Here is a 16,436-nt window from a genome sequence, read left to right as displayed (position 1 = left end):
TCGGAGCAGCATCGCAAGCAAGAGCAAGAGTGAGAACAGCAGCGCGAGCAAGAGCAATAGCAAGAGCAGACCAGGCAGGGGACCGAGAGCAAGAGCAGAGCAGCAGCGCGAGCGAGAGCTAAAGCAGCAGCAGCTCCTACTGATGTGGACGTCGCCGCCGAGGGAGCGACGCCGTGGAGGAAGTGGCCGGCGACGCCGCCGTGGATGGAGCCGCGCTGTGTCGGCTCGGGACCGAGTGCCGGCAGCACCGTGAGATCTTATCAAGAAGAAAATGCGGCGATTAGTGTACAACCTCTTTGGTGGCGCCGATTAGGCCGCAGCTTCATCCGAGGAAACGGCGATGATGATGCTCTTCCGGTGGTGCAGGTGAAGACGGCAGTGTGGGAATGGAGGTGGCGCGAAAGACGAGGGGAACGTCAGGGAAGCTCCTTGGAGGTGGAGAACGGGGTGGCTGAGCCGGCGTGACGATGAGATCGACGACGGATCCTCATCCGGTACGGTGGATGAGGGACGTCGAGGTGTTGCTGTGGACGACGTCATCGGGGAAGAGGCTCCGGCTGGGTGGCGGACGGAGCAAGGTGTGGGGTTTCGTCGCGGGTTTTCGCGGCCTCGGTGTACGAATGGGTGGGCGGATAGGATGGCAGTGGGGAACCATGGCTTAGAGACGCGCTTGTCCGAAATGTGGGGTAAGTTACGAAAGTACCCCCACCGATTTGAGGCGGTTCTTTTGGTTCAGGGGTACCACGGGCATTTCGCGTGTCGGGATTTCACACGAGGTGGGAGTTTTCGCGCGCGTTTCAATTTCGGAATAGCAAGGCGCGGGTTGAGATGGAGGGAGTTGTCGGAGCACAACGAGACAAAGATATATCTTAAATATTTCGGGCTAACAAGGCGCGGGTTGAAATTTCCGGACAAGCCTAACGTGTACTGTACCAAATCAATGCGCACTACAAATGTCATTCAAAACTTTGAATTCATGTTATGTTCAATTAAAATATTTCGCTACGTGTATAATGCATGCAACCTACTACTCAAATGAACGTTTTAGTGCATTCCAAACGTATATACTACCGCTTCAATATGAACTAAATTTGAATTCGTTTCTCTATTTGAATAAGATCTACAGTAATGATTGTTGTGAAGTCAAAGCATTTGAATTCGTTTCTCTGTTTTAATATGATCTACAATCATCATTATTGTCAAGTTAAACCATCGTTTGTGTATTATCTTCACAGCACACCACATGATTAGTCTCGAGTTACATATGAACTATGTGTACTATATGAACTCGAACTAGATTTTTTGAATCCACTTTATTTTGATTTCAAATCACATTACATTTCTAGCTCTAGCTAGATCTTCATAATCTAAACCATGTCTCATATGTATAATGTGTTTATCACATTATGTATGGTGCCCCGCCCCCTACGCCTACAAGTATTTAGATGTGAGTTGCAAACACCACACATTACCACAAATTCAAATAAAATGTGAGAATGTTCGATATATAGTATTGTTTAGATTGTTCGATATTTAGTTGTAAGCTGGAAACGCCACACATTATCACAAATTCAAATAAAATGTGAGATTGTTTGATGTATAGTATGGTTTAGATTGTTCGGCATTTAGCTGTGAGTTGCAAATGCCATGCATTATCACATTATGGTATAACATGCGCACAGCACGTGTATCACCGCTATATTCATGCATGCAGTGTTTAAAACACTATGATCTCCTATTCAAATATAAGAATCCGCTTTCATATCAAATTATGATCTTTGTTAGTCTCTTACACCCACACAATCCTCTAACCTTTGTAGCTACCACTAACTTTCTCTCGTGCATGCACACGCTCTCCTCGCCCTCCCCCTCCCTCGGCATTCTATCCACCGGCCACATTGATTTTTCTCTTTAGGTCGTTCTCCGAGAGTCTCCACAACTCCTTTCCGACACACACCGGTCGATAAACCTCTCCAGCGATGCCTGCCTACAACATGCACACACACCTTCAATCTCCTCCTTTATGTGTCATTGCCTCCTGTCTCTCATACGGTCAGACACACGTGTAAACTCTCGCCCCTCTTTTCATCGATCTCACAACGGCACACTCCTCCCCCTATCTAGCTAGTAGTTGGGCCTCTCGCACCACCTCCTAGCTCCATTCTCTCTGTCTATCCGTCTCGCTGGGCCTTATTTGCCTCTAACAAATGGACGTACACCGACCGATCTCTCGCTATACATATAGCTAGCTAGGTCCTTATAACTCGTTTTTACCCACACGTCAATTGATCTACCTCATTAGTTGTGTCTCTCCCTTCCTCCGACAAACAACAATTGATCTACCGATCTAGTTAGGTTTGCTTACCAAACACATGGTTCCCCTTCATCATCCATGGATGCGCCCTGACAGATCTATCACGCACAGGCACACACAGAAACACATCCCCACTCTTATTGATAACATTGCAGTTCCACCCTCAGTTTGTCTAGTAGGCCTCTCCCACCATCTTCGAGAAGCAACTCCATCACCCATCCAGCACTCTATCCCTCTCCCTCCCTCTCTCTCTCCTCTCTCTCTGTCCCATCATATTTCCCATCCTTCAGTTATGTATGGATGTCGACCGATCTCCCTCAAGACATAGCTGGGTCTCTCCTTCTCAACACATATACGAGTCGTTCTACCTCTATAGTTAGGCCTCTGCCTACCCCTCCCCGCACCCCCTCCCCCCCACACACACCGATACATCAAGCGCTCTAGTCATGTATCCCTGCCACACAAACTTGACATGTGCCCTCTAATGTTCCGGTAGGCCAGTCGCCCTATATCTTTGACTTGCACACACACACACACACACACAATTTCGATGGCTCTCTTCATCGATCTCGCACCCACCCACTTGATCCTCTCTTCGATTCTATCGATAGCTATGACCCCTCCCTCTCTTCTCGTGGATTGCCCGACCCTCTATGTATGATATGGATAGGCCTCCATTTCACACACATTGCATGCAAAATTTTGTTTGAGATGTCATCGACACATATTCCCACAAATAATTCACGAAATCAACCCCCACCCCAAAACAAAAAACACTCACGAACGCGGTTTGTATCTCTCACACACACCAACATAGGTGGGGGACGTGCACGAAGAGAAGAGGTGCATGCACGGCACACGTACTCCCGTCTCTTTCCCAACCACACCCGCGCGGGTACACGGTGGAGCTCATTTCTGTACGAAAAAGGCAGCCCACGTGGTAATTTGGCATGTGTACTGGTTGTCCACTTGGTGGAGGGAGGATCGTCTACCATGGGTGAACAAACAAATTGCGACTTGACGTGTTATGTTAAAAAAAGAGGCAAACCATGTGGGGCCTACCTTAGAGGCAAGGCTCTATACACTGGAGTACTTTTGATGTGTCCCGTCAACTCGTAGAATGAGGAGAAGCTTGCTTAGTACGCCGTCTCCCCCGCCCATGGGCACGGTGGCTCGCAGGATAAAGCTTGCTCCGCCTTACGCCCGCTCCCTCGCCCATGTGCGCGGTGGCTCGCAGGACGAGGAGAAAAATTCACTACTCCCTCTGTTTACTCCTCGTCCCTACTACCTTGGTTATAGAGATTATATCATATTGTTTGGAATATATGTCCTTTAGTAGATTTCAATATGAACTACTAGTACATACTCCAAACACTGATGTACATAGACATATATTAGAGTGTAGATTCACTCATTTTGCTCCGTATGTAGCACTCTCCCTCGCCCCTCGACCCTCGCCCACGTGGTGGACGTGCAGCAATTCATTCGGTCTCATATAGCCAGAACGATATATACTGCACTACCATTATTGCTCGACTTCCCGAAGAGGCGAAGAGCCAATCGCAAGGTTAATATTTTGGAGATGCCAAGCGCAAGGTTATAGGAGAACGAGTAGTAGGTGCCGCGTCATTTATAAATAAGGTTTTTTTCTTCAGTGGCACGTACGCAATATGATAGGTTCATATGGAGAGAAAAGGAAACCGCTCCACTATATACATAGTCAGGACGGGCCAGCCTACACGGTTGCTTGCTGGGGTTGCTCTCTTCACACTCTCTCGCACAAAACGACTGTGGCCACATCTCTAACATCCCGGCGGATCACGTCCGCTTGGGGAAGGGGTGGATGCTTAGTGTAGATGCGGTGGCCGTCGCCGACGGCGAAAACCCACTATCGGCACGTCCCGATCAGGGGTCCCCGCCGTTCTCTCTCACAAAGCCGGTGAGGTTGCCTTCATCCCTTGCTCACTGCAGCGACATGGGAAGTTGCCGCCTCCCGCCGCCCTCCTCAAGGTTGAGCTACGTCCCTCAGGTATAACTCCCTTTACAGCCAGCTTGAACCACTGCTCCAGCTGCCCACATCACTCCCTGTGGATATTTCTCTACTTCTTTGCCCCGCACATACCTCTACTGGCTTCTATGTACTGTATTTGTGATGAGTTTATGTCTGATCAACTAGTCCTAGTAATCTTATTCTAATCACGCTTCTTCAATTTCTTTGCCACAGGGATGCTCATCTCGATTTTGGTGAAACTGCACAAAATGATCCGATGGTAAAAAGGTTGCAAACTTCATTTATTAGGAAGCTCGAACGTTGCCAGCAAATTGAAGCCTGGACAAGGTTCACGGTTCAAGGGCTAGGGACTGCATGGATCGTTTTTTTCTTTAGCTGCCTCTGTTCCAAAATAAGTGTCAACTTTAGTAGTAGTACAACTTTGTACTAAAGTTTGCACAAAGTTGAGACACTTATTTTGGAACGGAGGGAGTACATATTTGCTATGATCTGTCAATCATTGAGATGCAATAGCATGCATGTTAGTCTCCTTTGTATTTGATGAAATGTTGCAACGGGCAACCTTGGACGCAAGATACATGTAACAGAAGCTGGAAGCTTCATAGCATTGTACAAATTTATCTCGTTGATAAATTACAGTACGTACTATACTAGTACTTCCTCCGTTCCTAAATATAAGTCTTTGTAGAGATTTCACCATGAACCACATGCGGATGTATATAGATGCATTTTAAGTGTAGATTCATTCATTTTGTTCCGTATGTAGTGGAATCTCTACAAAGACTTATCTACTAGTAATAGCTAGCCCCCACGACTAGGAATTCTCTATCCTCTCCTTGAGCCACATCATCAAAATTGATGTAGCCGTTAGATGAAGTAAATCAGTCCATAATAGCCGTCTGATCTAGACGTTGAGAGGCTCCGCACTAAGCCACATGCAAGCATGCAAAAATACCGTGGCACATGCATGTGAGTGGGTTTTAAATCACATCAACATGTCTACATGCAAGCATGCAAGCATGCACCGGTAGCATGCATGTAAGTGAGCTTTTAAGTCCCATTAACATGTCAAAAAGAAAAATATAATCCCATTATGCAGTAGGAGTTGGCTGATCTTTTTTCCTTACATGGGATGATCTAAATGATGATGGGAGTTTATTTAGTTTGGCTACCACATTTGTCATGCGGTTATAGATTTTTTTTTAGTTCTATGAAATCGATAATTTTGCACAGAGAGATATACTGTTGTTCCGCGGCAACATGCGGGGACTCATCTAGTAATATTTAGGAACGAAGGGAGTACTATGTAAAGAGTTAGGTGTCGCACGGTGATAGTGTGAGGTGGGCCATGTAATCACTGAGCCTGTGTGTTTTCACTGCTCTTGCACGCCTCCGTTGTAAGAATGGAGAAAATTGTAATCTAGTAGTAGTACCTCCTTTCGCCGAAAGCGTGGGACATCCAGCAGTCCTACCACCTCAGTAATAAAGACAAATGAGCCGTCAAATCACATAGACCCAGCAGTAAGTTGGACGGACGAAGCAACCATCACTCTTGCGCCAGTGAGAGGTCGCGTCCGCTCTGCCCGGGCATGAATGCGGCACCGATTCTTTGGAGCGGCGCTGACCGTTTCGGGCGGGAAGCGCGCGCGGGCGATGGAGGGGCTTTGGGTGGGCCAGGCTGGTCAGGAGCGGGCGTGGCAGCTGTCCACATGTCCCTACCGGACACGCCCGGAAATGAGAGGATGCACCGACTCTCGCGGCTAAAATCGTACTACACTACACAACATCTCTCTGTAGGAGTAGGTCGATCTGTCGCTCTCTCTAACACACACATGCTGTTAAACACACACACACACACCCCTTGGTCCCGTTGCACCTTCTAACGTGACTTATTACACCTAGACGGAGGGAGTAGTAAGTATACGAGATACGGTGGCACACTGACTTAAGTCGAATACAAGTGCCCAAAATTTGTGTGCATGTTATAATAAGGATTCACTTAAAATAGTACGTGAGCGAACAGAGGGATCAATTGGACAGTGTTCCCGAGCAGTAGCGAGATGTGTGAGGTAAGATACACCGCTGGCGCTTTTAATTTTTCTTATTAATTTGTTTGTTTCACCCTCTGACTGGAGGGACCCAACGTACTACGTGGAGAGAGGTAAGGTAACTAAGGCTGCATAATTCCTGCACCACTGTGGATAGTCTTACCACCAAAGCCACATGACACGATTATGATTGAAATCCCAATGACTCCCACACACAAAAAAACACGACATGCTTGTCACACAAATGCAGGAATGTATAAAAGGTTATTTCCCTCTCGTTGAACATAACGGGAGGGTTGTGTAGCTGGTTAGCCTGTTCGCTCATCAAACTTGAGGTCTCGGGTGGGTTCTTTGACTGGTCAAAATGTTTTCTAGGGTTTGCATGCTTCACACACTCTCTCTAGTATATATATACATGCTGGAGCCTCAGCGCTTGTAGTTGCTCTCTTCACACTCTCTCGCCCTCTCCCGCTGGAGCCTCAGTGCTTGTAGTTGCTCTCTTCACACTCTCCCGCCCTCTCCAGATCTAAACAAGACTTCATTGGCCTCTCTCTCCCCTCACTGCTGCTCAAAGAGCCGGCAGGATCCGTCCGCCGGGAAGGGAAGGAGGCTTAACGTTGTCACCGTCGGCGAGGGACTACCGGCGCAGCTGTTCACTTTCCACCCAGCGGCGGCGCGGGAGGGCCTCCGACCCCTTCTTCTTCGCCGCCGTCTCGTCGCCCACCGAACCACGCCCAAGAACCTTAAGGTATAATTTACTTACTCCACATGCATTGCTCTAGCTGCATGTATACCATGAATCTAGGACGTGGTTCAAAGAGGAAAGGAGTGGGGGAAAGTAGTGGGAAAAGTTGTATATAGCATGAATCTAGGATGTGGTTCAAAGAGGAAATGAAGGGGGGAAGTTGTATAGCATGAATCTAGGACGTGGTTCAAAGAGGAAAGGAATGGGGGAAAGTAGTGGGGAAAGTTGTATCGCATAAATCTAGGACGTGGTTCAAAGAGGAAAGGAAGGGGCGAAAGTACTAGTTCAAAAAGGAAAGGAAGGGACAAGGCTGTAGAGTTTGAGCAGGACTAGATTTGCTGCGCTCACATAGGGAAAGGTGTCTAAAGATAACAAAACTGGGACCAACACAAATACGCTCCTTGGTTGTTTGTTCTTTGTTGCAACAGACTGTGCATGACCACAGTACATCGGTAGATGCACATGGTGCTGGTGTGTCCACTGTCCCGTGCAACTCATTAGGTGTTGTTAATCTAAGGCCCTTTTTGGTTAAAAACTCCCTAGTCCCTACCTGCTTGGTTCCAGGGACTAAACATGGACTAGAGGTTATTAAATGACATGCTAAAAGACCATGTTACCCCTAGTAATGAACTAATAGAGACAAGGTGCGATGCGTGGCAGGGGCAACTGTTGGAAAAAGTCCCCAAAAGACTCACTCGGGGTCTTCTTTCTTTAGTCCCAAATGCCCACTTTTAGTCCCTAAAAGTCCCTCCTGTTTGGTTTAGATGGGACTGACACGGAGTTTTTTTAGTCCCTACACCAAAATGTCCCTGTAAACAAACACCCTCTAATAATGCCGCTGGAAAATTGATGCAATGCCATAGTTAAAAGCAAATTACATGTTTAACGAATTTTATTGTTAATATAATCTCTATGTTAATATTAATCAATGCCACCGTTTGAGAAATGCTACTGTCTTGCTTTCTTTCCCATTTAGATAAGGTAGATGCTTCTTTTTGTTGGCTTCTGTGTCATCCACCGTTATTGACCACTAATTGTTTCCTTTGCACCTCTGTGTAAACAGGGTTATCTACTTCACCTTGTTGCCATTGTGACCTTTTGTTGCACTGCACAAAACACTTTTGTTTTAAGAGTGTTTTGTGCAGTTCAACCAAAATGTCACACCGACAACGTTGCTTGATTGCTTGATCTTAGTGGAACTGCACAAGAGGAGATCTTACTTCCTATCCGTTAAGGCGAATTTGGTTCAGATCTTCTTCTTGTGAGTTGTTTGAATTCCACATCATGAGAGGTCAGTACTAGCCTTCTTTCACATGATTCTGCAGTGTGCTTTCATATGTTGTGCTACTTGTACGATAATGTTGCTTGATTTTAGTGAACTGCACAAATGGAGACAAGACTTCCAGTCTGTATGTGCACCGTAATATCCCATTGAGGTAAGATAAGGATATTTCACAACTGTTGGCCTGTATTTTGCCACTTTCATCAGAAAATTAAGTTTAGTACTATACTTGTGCTCCCTAATTGACATGCCAAATCTTACATTGAAGGCGAAGCTTATCTGTTATTGAACCAAGTGATGAAGTGGAAGAACAAGCGGAAGAAAAACAAAAATCAACTCCCAGTGCTGTAATGAAGCACTGGAACTGTGATGACACAAGTAATGATATAGTTTTGCATCTTAATTTATTGCTATGGCTGGAACGAGCAATTGTTTTGCCACTGATTTGATGCCTCTCTTAATGTAATATGTAATTATCTCTACTTGTGTAAACAGGGATCTTCTTTGAAGATACCATATATTTTAGTGGAACTTCACAAGAAGATGTTGGAAACATTAAATTAATCGAGGAGTATATAGTAAGCATGGCCACCACCGTAGATAGCAACAGATGGTTCCGGAGAAGTGCTTCATCTGTATGCTCTACACAATAAGCCTCCTGACAAAGGTTGGTACTCGCCCACTGATTTCATCCATATGATTGAGCTTTGTCATCTCTATTGGTGTTGTGCTACTGTTTAGATACTGTCATGAAAAAGTGGTATTGTCCTTGAGAAGTGCTTCATCTGTGCTGTTTTAAATATTTCCTTTCCTTTTTTCGAGCAAACAGGGATGCTAGCATTTAGTAGTCCTCTTGTCTTTGCACAACAGGATCATCTTCCTCTGAAGAAGAATATGGAGTACGTGAAGTGACTAGTTCCGATTATGCCAGGATGAAGAAGCCCTGTCTATCTTCTCATCAGAAGGAGCAGTTGAAGGATGGTTACATTACTCCCCACAAGACCAAACTAACTTCAGCTCAGAAGGACTGACAAATCTCCATTTTTTGCTGTGATGCGCGAGTACAATGTTGTTCTAGGATTCTTTCTGGTGAGTTCCATTTTTCTAAAAGTGTGCTCTACATGGACCATGTATGTGCGTGTTGAAACTGTCAATTCATAGCACTGTTTGCTTTATACTAATCACTTTTTTGTATTTGTGCAAACAGGGGTACTCAGCTTGATTTCAATGGGAACTGCACTTAATGTTCATGAATACATCGAATCATTCATTTCCACCACAAGAAAGGAGGTGCCGATAAGTTCAAGGCGTTGCAACATATAATGGCGAAAGCATACAAGCTACGCGCGCATTTGGTTCATTTTGGTGGAACTGCACAAAAAGAACAGCTGGTTTATTTAGCACGAGGTGCCATGTCAATGTCCGAACTGATGGCAAACCCTGCTCATTCCACAATCGTAGGCATTTGATATTTTGGAATGGGACAACCTTGTCAAATTTTGCTCATTGATTTTAGCAGGACATGTGTTTGATATTTTCGAATGGGACGCCCTTTGCTGTCAGCAGCGTCGATCAATTTTTTCTTTATTCTTTAGTTGTGAAGTAAATATTGCCTCTGACATGTGAGCCGCTGAGATGCATAATCATCGATTGTTTTGAATGTTCTCTATGAATTGCCAGGCCTGTGTGTTTGATTGCAATGTACAGAAACGCTAAAAAGCTGCTCAAACTCTTTGTAGTCCTTCTGTTCCTTTTTACTTCGCACATTGTGAAATTGCATACTTTTTTGTATAAGATTGGTCAAAGTAGAGATACTTTGACTGCAGACAAAACTTGTATGCAGACTAGAAAGGACCGGAGGGAGTACATGTGAAACTGCTGCAAACGAGGTGATCACCCTGGGAATAATGCTAGTACGTATTGTTTTGCATGTTCATCCAATGCCAGTGATACAGGAATTCGAACTAATCGAAATAAATTCATTCATACACGGTCGGATTTCATATAAACATGCCGGATTTCATTACATTTCATACATTCTTCAACTAAAAAGGGGTGCGCTGGAGGTATAATTAATTAACCGAAGCTACCCACCTGTGTCCCGCTGAGCCGAACAGAAGCTTCAGTGACTTAACTGCAGGTGCAGTTGCCTAACTGACATGTGGCCTGTTGGGCCCACGTGGCAGTCAGCCAACTGCACCAGTAGTTAAGTAGAAGCAGCGTTCTTCTCCAGCGCGGCTCTTCGACTCCACGTCGCCGCCAAGAAGCTAACCGGCCGTCAATGGTCAACCCGCCTAGCTTGGCTTCAACCGGAGGGTAGCAGCGGTGGCCTTACTTGGACCCGAGCGGCGGCGACCTACCGTGTTCTACTCTTCCTCGTTTTCTGTGTGGCGCGGCCTCGTTGGCAGCAGGGCGGGGCCTCGGCGGAGCCGGCGATGTCCTCTGTCTCGTTGCCGGCGGGCGGCGCCTCAGCGGAGCGGTGGAAATCCTCCCCCACGTTGCCGGCAGGGTGGGGCCTCGGCTGAGCCGGCGATGTCCTCTGCCTCGTTGTTGGCGGGGCGGGGCCTCGGTGGAGCCGGCGGTGTCCTCTGCCTCGTTGTTGGCGCCGCGGGGCCTCGGCGAAGCAGGGCCTCGTCGACGCCAGCGGAGCGGGGACTCGTCGGAGCCGGCATTGTCCTCTGCCTCGTCCTCGGTCTCACCAAACAGCGCCTCGCCCACTTCATCGCCCTCTTTGCTAGCCTCTTTGTAGGCAGCCGCAGCCTCCGCCACTCGCATGCGGTACCGCCAGCGCTCGAGGCGGCCCTTGCGGGCGGAGCAGTATGAGTCGAGCAGCGCCTCCTGCTCCGCCCGCTCCGCGGCGATCTGCTCCTCCGCTTGCAGGTGCTCCTGGAGGACATGGTGGTTGTAGGCGGCGTCGGCCTGCGCCTCCCGGAACTGCTCCTCACACATCTGCCTCACCCTGTCCATATATTGGGGACGGGCCTCGCCGATGGTCATGGTGCAATGCACCGGCGAGGATGGCGCGGAGGAGGGGTTGGCGCTGGATCGTCGACTACCATGTTCTCCATTGGGACGTCGTCATCCTTCGGCTGCCTGCCGGACAGCCGGTCGGCAGCAATGTCTGCCATCTCCTTGTGGTCCGTCGTCCGCCCGTCCCGAAGAGCGCTGAAGCGCGACGAAGCCATGGTGGGCAGTAGTGGTATGGGCAGGAGAAAGGGAACGGATGCGGATGACTGCGGCTATGGCCGGCGCAGTAGTTTATATAGCAATGGTGGGCGGGCGGAGGGACGGACGTGTGGCGCTGGAGTAGGCACCTCGGCAACCGTGTATCATTAATGTGGGCGGCAGATGGACGGACGGACGGCACTTGCGTCATTTGAAGGTGGAGCAATCGCCTGCACCGGGAAGCAGGGCGGGCGGCGCTGACTGTTTCGCGCGAAAAGCGCGCGCGGGCGAGGAGATGACTTTACTTGGAGAGAATGACAATGGGGACCCACCAGGTCCATAGCCTCACGTACGCAAGTGCCTTCTTATTATATATATATATAACTATAATTTATTTTGCTTCCTCCTGGTTTCCTGACATCACGGTCCCACACCATTGTCAACCTATGTAGTAGTCAATAAACGAGAGAATTGCACAAGAAGCGGCCAACAACTGGGACCAAGCAGCTCGAGCAGTATTTGTGTTTTTGAGGTGTGAGCACTGCAAAGTTTTTTGATGTTTATCCCAGATATTAATTTTTCTCCTCTGAACAACAACGAAAACATCGCTGCAGGTATTAACTAGGCGGGCTGTGGCCCGTCTAGCCCAGGCCAGATATCCAGCCCAGATATAAATTTTTGTCAAGCTAAAAATGGCTAGCCCAGCTATACTTTTTTTAGGAATACCCAGGCAAGGTCAAGTTGTTATTCTCCGCCCCGCTGGGCTGCAAATCTTTCCTAGGAGGGATGCATTAGGCCTAACAAGAAAATGGGCTTTAAGAAATAATAAATGGTATGTAATTATAAAAACTGGTCAGTAACTATAAAAAAATGCACTAAACACGTGATTACTTTATAAAATATTATTTTTGGATATTGAAAATTTTAATTTCATTAATTGTTGCGAGCGCAATGTTTTTTTGGATTTTTATGTAATATAAATTTATATTGAAATTGTATTTAATCTGACTAGAAATTTCGGGATAAAAGTATTTCAGATCCCATCAAAATGTGGGAAATTTTATTGAATTCTGTTTTGAACGGTTGGTTGAAATGGGTTGTACTTTTAACAAACTGAAAATGGGCTGTAGTAAATTCCATTAGAATTCAAAAATGGGCTACACATTCTTACAAATCTCAAATGGGCTATAAGTTCTCTGCCACACACTTCTGGCCTTACTAAGTTGACGCGTCCCCTAAAAAAACAGAGTTGACGCGTATGCAAGGCTTTGTCAACTTATAGTCAACACACGGTTCTAGCGGCAGTGGCCGCTGGATGTCCATCCGACGGATGCCATGCTTCTTCTTCAATCTCGGATATTCTAGCTTCACCCGCCCAAAAAATGATTCCTCCCCCCTGACATCTGGGGCGCACCGTTTCGGAAGCTGACCTGTGGGCCTACTAAGTTGACGTACCAAGGGCTTTGTCAACTTAGTCAATATAAACGATTCTAGCTGCACTGACCGTACGATGTCCATCCAACGGTCGTCGTGCTTCTTCAACCTCTGGTCTTCTTGCTCCAGCCACCCAAAGCAGCGCCGGTCGTGCCGCCTGCTCCCGCCTCCCGTGGCCGGCTGCGCTGCCGCGGAGGCCTCACCGCCCCGTACTACTCCCACCGCTGGCCAGGCCATCCCTCCACTCACCCACACCCCATGTTATTCTGCGGCAACGGCAGCGCAGCCGAACCAGTGAACCCTCGTACTCCTCTCCGCGTGTGCATCCACTGCCGCGTCTTCCCCGGCTCCACGTCGTCCCCTTCCTAGGCCTCGCCGTCGTCCACCGCCCTGGTGCTCTCGGCGCGGCGTGGTCAACGTGGTCAAGGAACGACTTCCATCAGACGTGGACTGTACATGGAGAGGCTAACAGCTGGGTCCATGGCAGCCGCAAGGAAGTGCCTCCTTATTACGTGGAAAATAATTATTCCTCCACCTGACAGCGGGGACCCACCGGACAGGCCACCAGTATTTTGCGAAAAAAATCGTTTCCCCCTCACTGCTGGGACCCACCGGACGGGCCACCGTATTTCGTGAAAAAAAGTGCCCCCCCGCTGTCAGCTCGGACCCACCGGAAGTGCCTCCTTATTACGCACAAAAAAATGAATACTCCCCCGGCTAGCTGGGACCCACCTTGGTGGGAGGCTGACTTGTGGGCCTACTAAGTTGACGGGGACGAAGGGCTTTGTCAACTTAGTCAATATGAACGATTCTAGCTCCAGTGACCGTACGATGTCCATCCAACGGCCGTAATGCTTCTTCAACCTCTGGTCTTCTTGCTCCAGCCGCCCAAAGCAGCGCCGGTCGTGCCGCATGCTCCTGCCTCCCGTGCCCGGCTGTGCTGCCGCAGAGGCCTCACCGCCCCCTACTACTCCCACCGCTGGCCAGGCCCTGCGGCGACGGCAGCCTCACACCGCAGCCGAACCAGTGAACCCTCGTACTCCTCTCCGCGCGGGTTCCACTGCCGCGTCTTCCCCGGCTCCGCGTCGTCCCCTTCCTAGGCCTCGCCGTCGTCCACCACCGTGGTGCTCTCCGCGCGGCGTGTTCAACATGGTCAAGGAACGACTTCCATCGGAAGAGTACTGTACGTGGAGAGGCTGACAGCTGGGTCCACGGCCACAACCCAGTTTTTTTTTGTGATTTGCCAAGTAAGTCGCTTTGTCAGGCCTGTTGGGCTGCAAATCTTTCAAGACGAGGAGAGCTTTCATTCAGCTGGCCGAGAAAATGGCCCATCAGTAATGAGAAATGGGCTGTACATTTTTAAAACACATCAAACCGGCAATTAGTTTCAAATATCTTTGTTTTCATTTCAAGATTTTAAATTACGTTAATTTTTATGCGTGGAGAATTTGTTGGATTTTATATTGATATACATTTATTTTTAAAATCAGTTTGAATGTGAGTCGAAATTTCGGGATTAAAAACAGTTCGGACCGTACCGAAATATGCAAAATTTCGTATAATTTTCTAACCGTGGCCACAATATGGGCTGTAATGCTAACAAAAAGAATACGGGGCTCCAAAAAAAACCCTCAAGAATTAGCAAATGGGCTGTAAATTATTAGAAATAATGGCAGATGGGCTGTATGCTGTTTTCCACAGATTTGAGGCTTTCCTAAAAAAAGGTTGACGCACAAGCACTGACTGTTGGATGTCCATCCAACGGCCGTCGTGCTTCTTCAATCTCTGCTCTTCCTGCTCCAGCCGCTCAAACAAGCGCCGGCGGGACTGCCTGCTCCCTCCTCTCCGCGGCCGGCTGTGCTGCCGCGCAGGCCTCACCGCCCCACCGTACTCCCATCGCTGGCCTAGCCATCCCTCTACTCACCCACACCTGCTGTTATTCTTCGGCGACGGCAGACGAACCAGTAAACCCTCGTACAGTCGTATTCCCCTCCGCGTGGGAAACAACTGCCGAGTCTTCCCTGCCTCCGTGTCGTCCCCTTCCTAGGCCTCGCCGTCGTCCACCGCCGTGGTGCTCTCGGCGCGGCGTGGTCAATGTGGTCAACGACCGACTTCCATCAGAAGAGTACTGTGCGTGGAGACGCTGACAGCTGGGTCCATGGCCGCAGCAAGGAAGTGCCTCCTTATTACGCGCAAAATAATTATTCCTCCACCTGACAGCGGAGACCCACCGGACGGGCCACCGTATTTCATGAAAAAAAACGTTTCCCCCTGACTGCCGGGACCCACCAGCTACACCTTCGCATGCAAGGAAGTACGTCCGGGCAAAAAAAAACGATTCGCCCCCCGACTGCTGGGACCCACCAGCTACATCTTCGCACGCAAGGAAGTGCGTGACAGTCAGGACCCACCTGGTCGAAGCGTACATAGCGTTGTCATTTTGGTCGCGAACGTGTACGTACATATATACTGGTGGATGTAGAGGCGCGCACGTGTCGTAGTAGAGGCGCGTACATGTCGTAGTAGAGGCGCGCACGTAGCATGTACACGTACGTACAGCGGCCAGGGTGCAAGAAAGAAAATACGGCCACCTATGTGTACATATGGGCGGGGTCTCGAACGCCTACTCGCGCATACGTACGGCCAGGGCTCGTGTACATGGCTGGGTCAGAATGGAGAAACAGCATCGTCGTCGTGTTCATGGGGAGGCAACGGAATGCGTCGTGTTCATGGGGAGGCAACAGAATGCGTCGTGTTCATCGGGAGGCAGCGGAAAGCGTGGGAGCCAACCGGCTGGGTCGGAACGGAATGCGTGGTCATGTTCATCGGGAGGGCTTGGACGGAACAGGCGATGGAAACGAGGCCTGGTGTACCGCACAACGGAGGAAACGGACCTCCTACGTTCGGAATGGGGTCCTGTTGATCAGGAGGGGTCTGGCGTTCCGCAAAACGGTGGAAATGGACCTCCTACGGTCGAAACGGGGGTCCTGTTGATCGGGAAGGGTGTGGCATACCGCAAAACGGACGAAACAGACCTCCTATGGTCGAAACGGGGGTCCTGTTGATCTGGAGGGGTGTGGCGTACCGCAAAACGGACGAAACGGACCACCTACGGTCGAAACGGGGGTCCTGTTCATCGGGAGGGGTGTGGCGTACCGCAAAACGGGACTACACGGGATACTGTTCATCTCCACCATCGACCTCCTCTAGCCTCCACGGGCTACCGTCGACCTCCTCCAGCCTCCACGGGCTCCTGTTCATCCAGCCTCCACCGCGTGCAACTCCACCGGCTACTGTTCAACCATCCCTCCACGGGCACCCCTCCACCGTCTACTGTTCATCCAGCCCTCCACACCACGGGGTCCTGTTCAACCACCCCTCCACGGGCACCCCTCCACCGTCTACTGTTCATCCAGCCCTCCACCACACCAGGGGGT

The sequence above is a fragment of the Triticum aestivum genome, chromosome 2D (genome assembly GCF_018294505.1).
Source record: "Triticum aestivum cultivar Chinese Spring chromosome 2D, IWGSC CS RefSeq v2.1, whole genome shotgun sequence".
Classification (NCBI taxonomy): domain Eukaryota; kingdom Viridiplantae; phylum Streptophyta; class Magnoliopsida; order Poales; family Poaceae; genus Triticum; species Triticum aestivum.
Note: the sequence above shows the minus strand (reverse complement) of the source record.